This window comes from Miscanthus floridulus, chromosome 1, assembly GCF_019320115.1.
Source record: "Miscanthus floridulus cultivar M001 chromosome 1, ASM1932011v1, whole genome shotgun sequence".
Lineage (NCBI taxonomy): Eukaryota > Viridiplantae > Streptophyta > Magnoliopsida > Poales > Poaceae > Miscanthus > Miscanthus floridulus.
The window spans coordinates 91,422,414-91,439,852 of record NC_089580.1 but is presented as its reverse complement, the minus strand read 5'-3'; positions in this window follow the sequence as shown (position 1 = coordinate 91,439,852).

The following is a 17,439-nucleotide window of genomic DNA, read 5'->3' as shown; positions in this document are numbered from 1 at the left end:
TCAGTCGAGTCAAGCCACAGCCACCAGCGCCCAAGTCACTACTCACAAGCCACTCCACCCCCCCGTGGCTCGTCGCTAACAACGACCAGCAACAACGTCCCAAGGCGTAAACGTGGCGCACGATTGTGTTCAGGATGACAACCGCCATACGGGATGGACAACCATCACGACGTCCTGGATGATAATCTGCTGAGACAACCGCGACATCGCCGCATAACCACGGTCATAGGGCTAATCTAGATGGCAAATCGAGATCGCCGCGATGGCAATAACGATCTTCTCCATACCTATCGTTGGACGCGATCTGCGCTCTCGCCTCACAACAACAGAGAGCCGATGACTCGAGCATCCTATCCACGAAAGCTATCGCCGTATAGCGTATGACACCGCCCCTGGTCCATCGGGTTTGAAGCAGTTTACTCACACACCTTCGCCAGTCATATGGCCCAAAAATTTCAAGCTCGAAACTTCAAGTACGACGGCAAGGAAAACCCCGAATTATGGGTCATGCTCTATGAAACTGCGTGCAGATCAGCCATGGCTGATGAGCACATCATGTCTAACTACTTCCCCAGTCGCTGTTGGCCAGCAGGTCACCAATGGCTGGTCAGCTTGCTTGCGAACTACTTTGATTCTTGGCAGAGCTTAAGAAAGCCTTCATCGGCAATTTCACCTCGCTACTTGTGAACAACCGGGCAACAAGTACGATCTGCAACAGCCGAGATCGGAAAGATGAGCCACTGCGTGAGTATGTTCGTTGTTTCTCAGAGATGCGCATCAAGGTCCCATCAATCTCCGACAACGAGGCAATTGAGGCTTTCATCACTGGCCTCTGCTGTCCATGACGCCCTAAGAGACAAGGTCCTCCCGGAGAGACCTGAATTGGTCACAAAACTGCGTCCTCGAGCTCTATAGCCACCGCTAAGAACTATGTGGACGCCGACTACGCTAAGAGATAATTATTGAAGAAGCAGCAAGGGTTCCACGCTCCGACCACCCCCCCACACCGCGACGACTACCACGGCAACCGTGGTGAAACGACAATTTTGACCGCCGCAACCAGCGCAATGACTCCCAACCACCGCGACCAGCGTAATCACGGTGTAACCGCCGTGACGATTACAGGCAAGCGTGCTCAAAAAGACGACGGCGAGGTCAATACCGTTAAAAAGGGTGGTGGATGTCGTAATTACGAAGACGACTACGCCAAGCATTGAAAGGGCCCTGCAGCTCCATCCTAAGTCAAACCATACCAGGAGAATTGCCGCATTCTCAAGTCTATCTATACGCATCAACAGGCTCCGGACACATCCGACAAGGCTAACGATGCAGGGGAACAGCGCAACGAGGATAACGACGATGACGATGCAGACCCTCATCACAAGTACGTCAAGCCAACTGATCGCGGTGCACACCATCATCGAAGGCAAGTGTCCATCGAGAACCAAGCGGGAACGCAAGCTGCTCGCCCGTGCTTGCTTGAACTGGCCAACACGACAACCTCCTCGCCAATCCACGGCTCCCTCCGTGGTCTCACCGCGAATCTCTTTCATCAGAAAGGACCAATGGGCCGCAATACCTGAGCCAGGATGTTTTCCCTTGGTCCTCGATCCTTATATCAACAAGGTCCAGTTCGATAGAGTACTGATCGATGCGGTAGCTCCATCGATATACTGTTCAGAACAGTCTGCCCGCCCTGAAGATAGCTCAGCGGCGATCTTAAGCCATACGAGGCACAGTTCTGGGTGTTTCTCCCGAACAGAGCTCTACTACACCTCTTGGGCAGATCACGCTACCTGTGTATTTGGGACCCCCCAACCACTTCCGCACCGACTACGTCACTGTTGTGGTCGCTGACTTCGATGGCACCTACCATGCTATTCTTGGTCGACCATCGCTCACCAAGTTCATGGCCATACCTCATTACGGTATCTAGTGCTCAAGATGCCTACCGAGAAAGGAGTCCTAACCCTCTGAGGTAATGTGTACGCCGCTTACACCTACGAAGACGACAGTTTCAAAATAGCAGAGGCCCACGACCTCTCTATTCGCATGGCCAGACCATACCGACGCTAAGAAGACCTCACCGACCACCTGGAGATCCCAGAGCTCGAGGCTCCACGCAAGAACAGCAAGTCAAAGGGCACAAGGTGATCCAGCTGGTCGACGACGATTCCAGCAAAACAGCCCTTATCGGGGCCAACCTGGATCCCAAATAGGAAGACGCTCGTTGGGTTCTTGAGGAGAACAGGATGTGTTCGCATGGAAACCTGCCGACATGCCCGGTGTACAGCTGGAATTGATCGAGCACTCCTTGAATGTCAACAGCAAGGCCAAACCTATCAAGCAAAGCTACGACGGTTCGCTCGGACAAAAAGGAGAGATTAGGGTAGAATTACACGGCTTTTTTGGCAGCCGATTTATCAAAGAGTGTATCATCCGGAGTGGTTAGCCAACCCGGTTCTTGTACGCAAAAAGAATAATGAATGGAGAATGTGGTTGATTACACTGATCTCAACAAACACTGCCCCTAAGGACCCCTTCGGCTTACCTCGCATAGACGAGGTCGTAGATTCAACCGCCGGTTGCGAGCTCCTTCCTTTCTCGATTGCTACTCGGTTATCACCAGATCGCTCTCAAAAGACGATCAGATCAGACGTCTTTTCATCCTTTCGGCGCCTACTGCTACACGACTATGTCGTTCGGGCTCAAGAACGCGGGGCTACATACCAACGCCATTCAGGCCTGCCTACAGACGAGATAAAGACGACCTTGTAGAGGCCTATGTGGATGATGTAGTTGTCAAAACCAAGGAAGCACATTACCCTTGTTGACAACCTAAACGTCACCTTGCAGCCCATAATACATTCCAATGGAAGTTAAACCCAAGAAGTGCATCTTTGTGTTCCTTCTGGTATATGTGCTAGGCAACGTCGTCATTACGATGGCATACGCCCTAATCTAGGGAGAAAGTCAAAGCTTCTTAGACATGAAGCCCCCAAAAAAGGTGAAGGATGTCCAGAAGCTTACCTGATGCATGGCTTCTCACGTTTCATATCAAGATGGGAGAAAAAGGACTACCGTTTTCAAACTGCTCAAAGCATCCGAGAAGTTTGGTGAGTGATGAAGCAGACGCTGCCTTCAGCAGCTAAAAAATACCTTACATCACCTCCGGTCCTCACTGCTCCTAGGAGAAGATGAAAAACTCTCCTACTTTACATTGCGGCAACCAATAGGTGGTCTCCACTACAATGGTGGGCGAGCAGTGACCGGGCCACGCCTATACGTACAGCGGCCGATTATTTCATCAGTGAGGTACTCAACAAATCCAAGACAGTACCCACAGATTCAGAAACTGCTATACACCTATACAGCTAGAAATTACCATAAAAGTTGAGACATTACTGGATATCGTGTGGTGGTCATGACGAGTACCCTTTGGGGGAATCATTCGCAATAAGGATGCGAACGGGTGCATCATCAAATGGGCAATGGAGCTATGCCCTTTCTCCTTGGAGATTTGCAAGCCATACTATGATCAAGTCTCAGGCACTCGTCGATTTCACGTCGAGTGGACAGACTTAAGCACGCCTGCCTCTCTGGATCCAACGAGTATTGGACGATGTACTTCGATGGCTCTCTCAACATTGGCGGTGCGGGAGCAGGAGTTCTTGTGTCACCATCTAAGGAGCAGCTCTGGTATGTCCTCAGGATTCATTTCCCAGCATCTAATAATGTCACCGAGTATGAAGCATGCCTGCATGGTTTACGCATTGCGGTTGAGCTTGGTGTTAAACATCTCTATGTCTACGAAGACTCGGCTCTGGTCATCAACCAACTCAACAAGGACTGGGACACGATCAGTAAAAAGATGGACGCATACTGCAAATCGATAAGAAGGCTGAAAGGCAGGTTCTATGGCATCGAGTACATACACGTGGTCCGGGATAAGAACCAAGCAGCAGATGCGCTGTCAAAGTTAGGATCATCCCGAGCCAAAATCCCACATGGCGTATTCATCCAAGACCTGCTCATGCCTTCCATCGAAGAGAAGAGGAAGATTCCACGGCAGACAAGCCTCCAGACCAGCAATTGGTGGCTATGGTTCTGGCGTCGAGCACCATCGAGCCGCCTTCGACCACTCATGAGCCCGACTGGAGAATACCTTTCATCAAGTACTTAATAGATGGCAGCGGTTATACTGATGGATAGAAAATGAGCGCCTGATGCTTCGCAGTAAGCAGTATCTGATCATTGATGGCAAGTTATGGCGCAAAAACGCAAAGGAGGAAATCTTGATGAAGTGTATAACCCAGGAAGAAGGCGAACATCTCCTAGACCAAATCCACTCTAGCTCCTGTGGCAATCACGCGGCTTCAAGAACACTGGTCGGTAAGGCTTTCGAGCAAGGTTCTATTGGCCATCAGCAGTGGCCGACGCAGAAAGCTAGTCCACCACTGTGAGGGTTGTCAGTTCTTCGCCAAGAGAATCCACGTACCAGCACATGAGATCCAGACAATACCAGCCTCTGGCCCTTCGCATGTTGGGGACTGGATATGATCGGGCCCTTCAAACCGGCTCCTGGGAAATTTACATGCGTCTTTGTGCTGATCGATAAATTTTCTAAGTGGATAGAATACATGCCTTTAGTATAGGCATCCTCGAGAAGGCTGTCACGTTCCTTGACCAGGTCATCCACCGTTTCAGCATACCCAACAGCATCATCACTGATCTGGGTACTCAGTTCATCGGGAAACTTTTTGGGACTTCTGCGATGAAAGGAGCATAGTAAAAATACGTCTCGGTGGCGCACCCTAGAGCTAATGGACAAGTCGAGCGGGCAAATGGCATGATCTTAGATGCATTGAAGAAGAGGATGTACAGAGAAAATGACAAAGCTCTCGGAAGATGGCTCAAGGAGTTACCAGCCATGGTTTGGGGCCTCAGAACTAGCCTAGTCGTAACACCGGCGTCTCACCATACTTTATGGTTTACGGCGCTGAGGCAGTCCTCCCACCAGATATAGCTTTCAGATCAGCACGGGTAGAGAACTTCAATGAAGGCAAGGTCAATGAAGTACGGGAGCTAGAAGTGAATAGCGCAGAAGAGAAAAGGCTCGATTCTTGTGTACGTACGGCCAAATACCTTGCTGTTTATGCAGGTACTACAACAAGAACGTTAAAGAGCGGTTCTTCATGGTCGGGGACTTGGTCCTGAAGTGGAAGATGAACCAGGCTGGTGTCCACAAACTCGCAACCCCATGGGAGGGACCCTTCATGATCAAGGAAGTCACACGACCAACGTCTTACAGGTTAGCTCACCTGGACGATACGGACATACCAAACTCGTGGCACATCGACAAGCTTAGATGTTTCTATGCTTAACTACTAAGATATGTACTCCTCTTGTACTTTGATTTACTTCAATAAAGCAATTATGATTTCTCCGACCACTCTAATGTGTCACTTCGAATTTTATGGTTATTCTAACTTAGCCAGTAAAAGCCGACCACCACTCCTTCTACGGTTTTCAGAGCAGGCCCTGTCTCGGTTCCTCCCAACACGTGCATGGGATCCGCTCTCTATGTTACGGGTGATCGGTAGGTCCCCCTTGTTTTGACTTGTCTGCGTCTACGTGTGCACAGGTCACCGTAGCTCACACCGACCACATGGCAAACTAGGGCCGCACAAACTTTTGGGATGATGTGTCGAGCAAAATGGTACAACTAAACAGAACGTTAACATGTTCTCACTTAGTTACACCAACAAAAAGTTTCAAGCTTAAATACATTTTATACAAAGTAAACAAGCTTATAATGATATACAGTTACGTTATTACAAGCTTGCCTGAAGAGGCTCAAGTTTACAATAACACAACTATGTCCTCCTTCTACAGCTCTAAGCCTATTACATTGGCTGGTCGAGGCACATGGCACTTACTGCTCGCCGCTTCCGATATCCTACTCGAGTCTTAGGGACTCTTGTGCTAGTCAAGCTAAAGGGGATGGCCCCGCCGATGCCTGGCTGGTCGAGACCGTAGGCTTCGTTGGTTGGCTTGCAACTGATGGCGTTTCCAGCTGACTTGTCGATGGCGTACCCTATACAGGTGCTGTCCCACCTCCACATAGGTTAATGTCACCAATTATCTTTGATGACAAGTCCAGCTGGGCCGTCTGAAGCTCCTCGCCTTGTCTGGGTCTACCTCCTTTAGGTACCCAGCCTCCAGGCGCTTGAGATCGATCAGGGGGTAGTGGGCACACACCATGCTTAGTACATGGGCACCTGTGTACTCACCCTCCTCCTTCACGAACTCTTGGAACCATCCCCACGCTTGTCTGCATCTCTCGACCAGTCTGGGCTGGGGCGTCCTTGGCTCTCCTCTATGAGCGCCGGGTCGATAAGGTCGAGGACAGGCACAATGCCAGTTGCCACTTCTTGGCACCGGTTCTTCCACGTGTCCCGCTCCTCGGTGGCCTCGAGGCATCATGCTTTCCAGCCATCACGCTCTTTGATCATGGCCTCTAGATGCCTCTTGGCATTAACTTTTAAAACTGAACACCATACAAGACATCAAATGTAATGGCACAACAAGACAAGGCGGGCAACAGAATGAGAAAGGTGGTCTAGAATACTTACTTTTCAGTTCCTCCTTCATCTTAGTTGTGCGGTCCCGGAGTTTAGACTGGTCGCGCGCCAGTTTCTCATTGTCCTTTAGGCGACCACATCTGCGGTCACGGCTATTCTCCCTTGGAGGCGGGTCACTTCAGCTTCTAAACCTGCATTAAAGCTGTTACTGCCAACAATACAATAACACAAGTCCTGCACTTGCTATGATAAGATGAAAACTTACTTGTTTTCTCCCGCTCTTTGTTATTGAGCTGGCCGACCAGGTTTTGGTTCTGTGCCTCTCGCTCTGTCCTCTCTTGGTCAGTGGCTTCAAGTTGGCGGCGCAAGCGTTCCACCTCGACCGCTAGTTCTTTATTGTTGCCGTGATCCCCTCAATCTGGTCGAAGCACCTCTTTCGGTACTTTGTGGTCTTCATCAAGTCCTGCATATAGACAAGCTAAGTCAGACGGTTCGACTACATAACAGGGTCAGGTGATCAAACCAGACATACCTAGACTTCTGTCACCAGACACTTTGCCGCTCGTTCAACTTTTAGGGTCTCTTTGACCTCTGGGATTTCTTCGTGCATAACCCACTCGTCGTTCCGCCAGCGCGACACATATACATGTTGTCGCTTATCTTGGGGATGGCCCAGTACCTCTTCTACTTCATCCTCTTCAGCCTCCTGTTTAGGGGGTGGTGCTGGTCTAGAGTCTGCAGTCTCCGCGACCACCATGGCTTTCCCATGAGCTGTTGCATCGGCAAGAGTGCTCTGTGCCACCTCTGGCTGCTGCTCGCCTTGGTCTGGTTCCCTTGGCGCCAAGGTATCCACCTCAGCAGGGTTAGTGCTCGGAACACTTGTACTTAGCTCGGCTATCTTCTCGACCAGCTGCTCGGGGACTGTCGTCGGGCCGCTCGCCTACTGAGGTTCTGGTGGATTTTTCTACAGGTTCCTCCACGGCTGGCTGCTGGGTAGTTTTTCCCACCATTGCTGGCAAAGTCATGCCGCACCCGGCTAGCTAGTCGAGATTTTTGGTGGATGTCGACTTGATACACCAGTGAAAAGTTTAGAAGACAATAATATACAAATTATAAGCTTATATCAAAGTTACAGATACTTACAGCTTGGAGGCACGGAATGACGTGGCGAAGGAGCGTCTCTTCGATCATGCCTGCTCCACATGCTCGGCGGGTTCCACCGAGTCTTTTCCGATGACCGGTACTGGCGTCGGGGTTTGATGCTCGACACTTCCCTCGCTTGTCCTCTGTGTTGCAGTGGTCGGTGATGTGATCACTGCTAGCACAGAGGAGCCACCCTGCTCCGTCAACCCCATTTGTCTCCTCCTCTTTTGAGGGACGAGCCGAAAGATGTCCGCATCCTCTGCTTCATCATCTGAAAGTTGAAGATGGCTTGGCGCCATTTGTTGGCAGCCGGACGCTTGCCAGCTCTGGTTGATGCATCCTCCATAGCCTCGAGTGTTGCCCAATGGATGTTGTCAGTCCTGGCGCTGGTCTGGGCGGCTGGGCCGGCAACTTGCGGCCAATCCACACCGAGGGGCGGAGACACGAACACTGCTGCCCGGTCACGACCATTACTCTGAGACACATAACGGAGACAACAGTCAATTTCTTGTTACAACATGATTCTACAGTTACAAGGAAGCATCATTTACCTTTGGGGGAGGTCGAGCTAGCTTGAAGGCGTGCTCGATTTCGTTTAACCTAACGTAATTGGGATCGGCCAGGTTGAATAGCTCCCCAATCCTAGCCTTGACTTCTATCTTATCGAGCACCTCTTTCCTAGTCCTCGTTGGATCTACGCTCCCCTGGTACTCGAAGCCAGGATGTACCCTCTTCTAGCAGGGCTGGATCCTTCGACTGACGAAGTTCCTGACCATGCTTGGACCATCTAGCTTTCCCCATGGGATCATCCCGAGCAGTTCTACGATCTGCTCCAAGTTCTCAGGCTTCTCCGACCAGCTGTTCTTCTTCTCCGGAATCAACCCCACATCGCATAGGGTGATTGTGTTTGGCTCTTCATGGTTATAGAACCACTTCTTGTACCATTCGTCCAGCGAGGTGTTCCAGGGGCAGTGCAGATACTGGGCCTTCATACCATCACGCAGATTAAGGTAGACGCCTTCGGCTATCTTTGAGCCGCTGCTCCCTTTCTTCCACAGACAGAACAGGTGGCGAAAGAGGTCGAAATGGGGCTGGAAGCCACCATAGGCCTCGCAGAGATGGATGAAGGTGGAGATTGAAGAGGTAATTGAAGTTTGGTCACGGTAATAGTGATTGATTGGATAATTATGATTTTCATGCCCCAGTCAATGAAAATCATTTCGGTTTTCAAAGGATGGATGACAAGGTTAAAGATGGACTAGTTCTAAGTGTCGTTTGGCATTGAGAGACACTTAGATTAGTTGTAGGACTTTGTTTTCTCCTTTGGGTGTACTATAAAGGGGGCATAGATAGGTAGCTTTGACCTAGGCATGTCTAGTGAGAAGAATGTGGTGCACATTTGTCAAAATCTAGCGCTAGGTAGCTCAAAGGAAGCCCAAGTTCATCGGAAGTCGAAAACCATTTTGAATCGGGAATTGAAACAGAGCGCGGCAGTGCTGGGGGCAGCGGATAGGGCAGTGTGCACCGCCCTGGTCACTGCCATCGGGGTGGTGGTGCCACCGCCCCTTTTATCTAGAGGGTGGGTATTTTGGGGTGGTCACTAGATAGGGCATCACCCTTGGGGTGGCAGTGCCACCGCCACTATTTTCTAGAGAGCACCCCTAGGCCTTGGTGGCATTGGATAGGGCACCGCCCCTAGGGTGGCGGTGCCACCGCCATATTTATCCAGAGAGGGGTGTTTCGCAGACTTGGTCACCGCCCCTAGGGTGGCGGTGCCATCCCAGTAACGGCTAGTTCAAAAACTAGCCATTGGGGTGGCACCGGACAGGGTGTGGTGGTGGTGGCGGTGCGCCACCTTGCTGTCCGGTGACCCCGACTTTGCTGAGTTGGAGGGTAACGGCTAGTTCCTTGGCTTGGTGCTATTTATACCCCTCCATCTCGTGCATTTAGGCCCTCTTGCCCATTTATTCAACTGAGGAAACAATTTAGAGTGCAAGGGAGAGCAAGAGACTAGTGGGGTTGTTGAGATTTGCTAATCCAAGATTAAGGACCTCATTAGTCCATAGAGAGTAGCAAGTGTGCATCTACTCTTCTCATTAGGCTTGGTTAGGTCAAGTGAGAGTTTGTGCTTGTTACTCTTGGTGATCGCCATCACCTAGATGGCTTGGTGGTGATTGAAAGCTTGGTGATCATACAGCGGAGCTTGTGGATGACCCAAGTCATGGTGTGAGCGGTTGTGGGTGATTTACTACGATGAAGTGTCGAAGAATCAGCCCCTAGAGAGCACTTGATCCTTGTGCGGATCAAGGGGGAGCTACACCTCTACGCGGGTGCTCCAACGAGGACTAGTGGAGAGTGACAACTCTCCGATACCTCAGAAAAACATTGCCGCATTCCTTTCCCTCTCTTTACTTTGAGCATTTACATTTGTGCAATTCAATTCATGTCTTTATATTTTTAGAATTGCCATGCTAGAGTAGGATTGGAACCTAGGGTGTAAAGCTTTTGTGCGGTAATAGAGAACACTTTTAGGCACAAGGGGTAAAATGGGCTAAGTGTAGGGCTTAATTATTGCAAGAAATTTTAGATTAGCCCAATTCACCCCCCTCTTGGGCATCTTGATCCTTTCAATTGGTATCAGAGCCTCATGCTCCTTAAATCAGGCTTAACCGCCTAGAGCAAGATGTCCCATAGGGATGGACCCCCTCCCTTCTTGGAGGCGTACCTAGAGGCATTAGATGTTGGAGTGCTTAGAGCCACCACATAAGGCTTCCCAAAAACTAAGGATCTCACTAACCTTGTTGGTGATGAGGTTAACTACGAGAAGTGGAATACAAATGCTAGAAATACCCTCTTTAGAGGTCTTTGCAAAGACGCCTTTAACCATGTGTGAAACCACAGAGACTCCCATGCTCTATGGTTGGACATTTGTGCGCTCCATGAGGGAACCAAGAGTGAGTGTAAAGAACGCTATCATCTTGTGATGAAGAAGCTTAATTCATTTGAAATGCTTTCTAATGAAAGTGCTAATGAAATATATTCTCACTTGAATGTTCTTGTAGAGGAGGTCAATTGGCTTGGCCTCACTCAAATGCAACCATATGATGTTGTGAGAAAGATCTTGAGTGTCCTCCTCATTGATAAGTATGGACATATTATGACGGTGCTTCATCAGGATGATCTTTCCGCCGCTATGCCAACTCAAATATTGGGGAAGATCAATGCACAGTGCTAAAGTAAGGACATTGTCCTAGGGCCCTGAGGCCAATATAACAGTGTTCTGGTTCAGGCACCACTATGGGCGAGTAATGAACGCGTGAGCAGCTATCGACAGTTGCATGTGTTACTTTTTGAGCTTATAACGGGTAGAACGAGTAAACGTCCACTTCACTAAAAGGAAGAGGCAGGACAAAGGTAGACCAATGGGGGCATGTCATAAAACTCTTTTTTCTAGATTCTAGGAACTCATACTTTGGTTACTGCCATGGGCCAACTAGTTTTCTGGTTTCCCCCAAAGGGGTACACATCTGCTTAAATAAGGTACTTCGAGCTCATCTGGGTATTGGGAGATTTACGTGACACCGAGTGTCAGAGGTTTTAGAGTTAGACTAGTGACCCTCTCGAATACCCCCTAACTCTAGAGGGGCAAGGTCGATAGCGAATGAATCGCTACCGCTTACACCCGCTGAAGGGGTGAGCCGAGCCGAGTACCCGATCTGAGTTTTAGACCACTCGCCTGCACTGGCTTGGGTGATGGCATGCCGAATTTTAGACCTTTTGGTCCCATAGCCTCCGTGGTTACGCAGATGGGTTCTTTCTCCATGAAGTTGAGGCATCAGTTTTAGCAGCTCTTCTCCCCACGCGTCTATCTCAGAAGCTGTGCCTCTTAGAGATCGTGGGGGCATAACTGAGCCTTAACTCTTGCTTTCGCCCATGGAGACTGCTGGATTCCATCGACCATGTGCATCCCCTACCTATAAAATAGAGGAATGGAAGAGGGGAGTTAGTACATCTGCATAATAGCCTTTGTACGCTCACCTTCCCTCGCTTGCCGCATCTCCTATCATCGTTAGATCTTGCCTACCATCCATGGCCGGAGAGAAGCGCCAACGCTGGAGCCAAAGGAGGGATCCGCCAAGAGGGGCATGCCTCCCTCCTCTCGGGCCTTCTGCCTAGGCTTGATGGGGTTCGAGTAAGGATAGATCTTGCTGTTGACTTTATTAGGGATGGATCTGATGCATTTCTTGGTGTAGTGGTTTCTCATTGGTGCGCTTGACCATCACCATCCGAGAGGTCCTATTGCCGTCACATCCTTAGCAACATAGGCCATGCTACCACTGGCCTCACCTTCTTCCTCTAACGATAAGGAGGCTGAAAGAGACGAGCATGACATACATAACGTGTGAGAGGAGCTGGCCATAGCCGGACAATCCCTCTAAAATGGGTGTCGGGAGGTGGAATGGCTAAAGGAGTGCCTTGCGGCTGCCGAGACCACGCTTGGTGCCACAGACGGGGAGGTGGCTGACACCAGGGCCACAAATGTTGCGACCAGCACTAAGCTCGCTGGTGAGTTGAACTTGTTTGCTTCCTTTGTGAAATTGCTTCTTGTCTTGACTTTGATCCTTCGCATTTTTCAGTGGTTCAAGAGCAGCTTGGCGCTGTCCTAGTTGAAGTAGCGGATCTTCGCTGGGCCAACGAGGAGATGGTCGACAGATTGGTGGAGGTGACTCATCGGTGTGACGAGTCAGCGGATTGGGTGCGTGGTGGTGCCGCCATGGTGCGAATTAATAGCAACCACTGCGTGGCGCTGGAGAGGGCAGTGGAGGCCGCCGTCATGTTGGTGGAACCGATGGGGTTAGACCTTCATGAGTAGGCTCTTCGCCTCCTAGCATGAATCAGGGAGGTAATGGCACATTGTGTTTTCCATGGGTCCGCGATAGCCCTTGCTACCGCTCACCTTCATCTTCAGTCGAAGGTGGACCTACATGCGATGGAGCCTGGGTTCCCATCATAGACGGAGGTGCCCGAAGACATCGACGCCAAACAACTGATAGCCAATTTCAGCTTTGCCACCAATGCCATTGCGGTGGTTGTAAATGTAGAGCAAGTCATCAAGGACACTCCTCATTAAGGTCGGGTCCTATTGGTTTGCTTTTTGTGTAAAAATATTATCTAGATGAAATTCTACTTTGTAGACCGATAGTTGCGTGATTGTATTGTTGTAGCCCATGAGCACTTGGGCAGGTTAGTATAACATGTCTGAGTGCTGAGACCACACTAACCAACATGACTATTTTGGTGTTGCCATGTCAGTGCAAAGCCCTTGAGCTTGGCTGTTGACTAGCCAGTATGGCTTTACCCAGGGGGGAGATGTTGCGTAGCATTTTGGACATAGCCCCCAAGTTGTTCTCTAGAAAAGTGTTTTCTTAGTTTTATGGGACATGAGACCCTTTCGTGCATAGCAACCATATATTTTTCCTCTTTTTTTTAAAAGGTGGGAAAACAAGGATTAATGCATGTTAACAACACTGGTGGAGTTTGTCCCTCCTTTGCTCAGGGTTGGCCCAAGGTTTATTGTGGTTTGCACCGTTGGTGCTCTAGGCCCCGGTCATGGGGTCCCCCCTGGCGATCGAGTCATTTTTCTCTTCTTTTGGTTTTGCTTCTTCGGGCAAATTGGGTGCCTTTGGTGGCACCGGTGTAGCTGGCGAAGCAGAAAATGTAGGATCAGGAGGTAAAACATTGGCCGGGGTTTATGGCATGAGCTGGTGCTCTAGGGATTGGGGTGAGCATCGGGGTGTTCCCAAGCCTGTCTCTTTTTTATCTTCATAAGCATGTTTTGGCCCATCTAGGATCAGGTCCCATTGGGCCTATTCAATAGCCAACCTATCACACTCGTATGAATCTTAGAAACTACCCACAATGGTGATGACACCATGGGGGCCTAGCATCTTGAGCTTGAGGTAGGCGTAACTGGGGATTGCCATGAATTTGGCGTAGCAGGGTGTCCCAAGGATGGCATGGTAAGGACCCTCGAAGTCTACGACTTCAAGGGAGAGTGTCTCCTTATGGTAGTGTACCTGGTCACCAAATGTGATAGATAGAGTGATCATGCCGAGGGGCGTAACCTGTCGTCTAGGGATGGTCCCATGGAACAGAGAATGCAGGGGAAGCAGTTTGCTTGTCTTGATGTTTAGCTTTTTGAACTCATCCCTGTAAAGGATGTTTATGACGCTTCCTCCATGCATAAGGACTTTGGTCATCTTTACGCCTCCCATAACCGCGCTGATCACTAGAGGGAACCGACTAGTCTCAATGACATGATTAGGGTGGTCATCCCTATTGAAGGTGATTGATCGCTCCAACCATCTTAAATAGATAGAAACTATAGGCGTAGTAGAAAAGATGAGACGCTAGGTTACCTTTTCATGACAGAGATCCTCATAGGCCTATGGGCCCCTAAAGATGATCATGATGCCCTTGATGTTGGGGTAGCCACCTTCATCATCCTCAACGGTGTCTCCCTTGCCTTTCTTCGGGTGGCCACCCTTCGTCTTGCCCTTGCCAGCTTCAATGATCTCACATTTGTAAGTATGGAAGTCCCTGGCCAAGTGATTCACTGGGAATCTATGGTTTTGACACATCTAGTTCATGATCTCATCAAATTTTGCATGAGTTCCGCAGCTTTGTTTGAATTTGTTGCCTTCTTGTTTCTTAGCGTTGGCCATGAGCTCGCTTCGATGCTTACGATCCTTCTTGGTTAGCGTAGATTGGTCCGCGTCATTGGTGAGTCACAACTTATATTTGCCGTTGCTGGCATTAAAACAATCTTTGCCATTGGCGTGTTCGTGGGCTAAGGCAAACATGTCGTGGAGACTGATGTTCTTCCTTCACCCAATGTCTCAAATGAGGGGTTCGCTATCGACGCCAGCGGTGAAGGCGGTGACGATGCTAGCATCGGGGACGTCCTGAAGCTTATTCTTGCGCTATGTGAAGCGCTTTATGTAATCACAGAGACTCTCAATGGTCTTGCGTTTGCATCCTAGGAGGTCCCACGAGGTGCCTAGCTTAGTATAAGCCCCCTCAAAGTGATTACAGAATGCCTTCTCGAGGTTAGCCCATCGCTTGATCGTGCCTTCCCAAAGGTTGTTTAGCTAGTTTCTAGCAAAGTCGGTCAGGTAGATCAGAAGGTACTAGATCATGAAAAATGTATTTAGTGTGGATGCTGCTTTCATGGCGAGTTGGTAGTTTACTAGCCAATTCTTTGGGTCTGTCTCATCGTCGTATTTTTCAATATTGGGAGCACGAAACCAGCGGGGCATGTGAGCCAACCGGATTCGGTATCCAAATGTGGGAGGTCCTACCAAGTCATAGGGGTCACCCCTAGTGGCGTATGGCGCCAGCTCGGGTCAGTTCCTAGGATTCCTTCCATCATGACGGGTATCACCCTCGCCATTAGAGCAATAGCTGCTCCCTAAATTATCATTAGCTTGGTCATCCTCGTGACTCCCTCCATTGGGAGAGTGCTCTCCACCGCTTCCTCCTTGCCTACCACCTCCCTGTCTGCCACCATTGTCGCCCGGTTGTGGGGCAGGATCTTGGCAGCATCCATGGTTGTTGTGTGGGGATCTATTAGATCAGTGCAGCGGTTGAGCCCCCGAGTTTCGGGGTGCATGGCTATGTGTAGCAGATGCATCACTAGGTGCTGGTATGCGGTTGATAGCAATCGCTATCAGCTCTTGAATTCTTTGGAAAGCCTATCAGCCCATTTGGTGGATGGCTGTGCATTGTCGCCGCTTCCCTCATGGTCTGGGCCAAGTTTTACTTGGAGTTAGGATATACTAGAGCTGCTCACAGAATGTCATTGTGGGCCTGACGGCCTCGAGCGACATTCTGCTGTTGGAGTTGGCACTGAAGTTTCTGATTTTCCTCTGCCAACACATCATTGTGATTAAGCAGACGATCCCGGGCCTACTGGCTGGTCTCATAAGGCGCTGCATAATCAAACTCGACATGATCATGGGGGAACATTTGGGTGTGATATACCCATTCCCCACGTGATCGTTCACACCAAGGTAGCAACTATGTGCATGCGAGATGATGTAATCATCATCAACATCCGGGTGGCTAGCTCCATGTGGCTGGTAATGGTTGAGGAGAGAAAGGCATGAAGCCACTGCATTAATGAGTTTGGTGGCTCCCATGTCATGGTGCTGATTGCTCTTGTCAGAGTAGTCTGATTGTTCCAGGATGGTACCGCCCTGGCTGAGATTGTTAATGGTGACCCTGACTAGGCTTGAGTCGAAGTCATCATTATGGTGGTCCCATCAGTGTGATGTGTGATTTTTGGTTTCTCCATAGGAGATCCAGAAAATAGCATGATAGCCTAAAGGGGTTGGTTCGAGCGAGTCATCACCGCATGTATTAGCACTCCCAAGGATCAGGAATGAATTGGATTGGGAACCACATCCATTGTCGGGACTAGATCCCCGATCTTGCGGAAGAAAAGGGTGGTGTTGAGTCTAGTCTCTTGGCCGGGTTTAGTGAAAAGCTGACTGTGGTAGGTTAGATGGTGGGCGATGACAAGCAGTCCTCCATCAACAACCTTCTCTAGTCCAACAGTGAAAGCATTGATCTAGAGTGACTCCTCCTCCCATTCGGTCGGCTCAGGCTACTATAGGCATAGGTCCCCGAACTGGTCGATGATGAAGTCGAGCTTGCTAAAGACGATCCTTGTGCCTGGCTGCATCTTCTCTGGTTCATCACCGAAGTCAATGATGATTCCCATCTGAAACACAAAAGCAAATCTGAACACAAAAGGCCCCTACCTAGCACACCAACTATCAGATTGTTTTGCTCTGATAATATCTAGCAACATAATTGCCTAGACGGAATTAGATGGTAGCACACGATACATAGAGATTTATACTGGTTTGGGGCATGGTACACGCTAATCCCTACTCTAGTGGTGCGGCTGCTCTTGTATTCATAAGCTCAATTACAGGGGCTGTTGCTCCTAGCTATGAGGTAGATGGAATTGGTGGAAGATTGGATCCCAAGCCCAAGGTCCCTACCCTCCTTTATATAGGTAGGAGAGGTAGGGTTATAGAGAGGGCAATTAGGCTAACAGATTGATTCCTACTTTGTTATAATAGATTGATCCTTGCTATCGTCCAGATATGCCTGGCTTGGTTTGCTTTGATCCCCACGTTGGTAATCATACAACGAACATGGTTAGAGCTAGAACTAAATGTGAGTTAGGTTGAGAGGACACTGAGTACTAGTCTGCCAGCATCCTCATGTGACAATTTAGACTCCTACACCTAGACGAACATGGGGGATTACAAGGGACCTACAGGGATGTCACCACCTGCCGCCTACCTCTCAACCATGGAAAGGAAAATGCATTTACCTATTTCTCCATACCCAAGCACCATGCTTGCATACACAAAAACTACCCAAGTTCCCCCGAGTCCCCGACCCTACGAATCGACATGTAAAGAACTTGGACACACCCGAAGGCATGATAAACCGCCATCTCAACTTAGCTCTAATTCTACTCATATAAGTTATATGAATGATTAAGCATAAAGTTTTACATGTCAAGATCACTAGTTCATATATCATGATCATAACATGAAAACTATAGTCTAGTTCATATGCACTACTATATGAGTGATATGAGAGCAAGAACTTGGAAGAACTCTTTATAGTA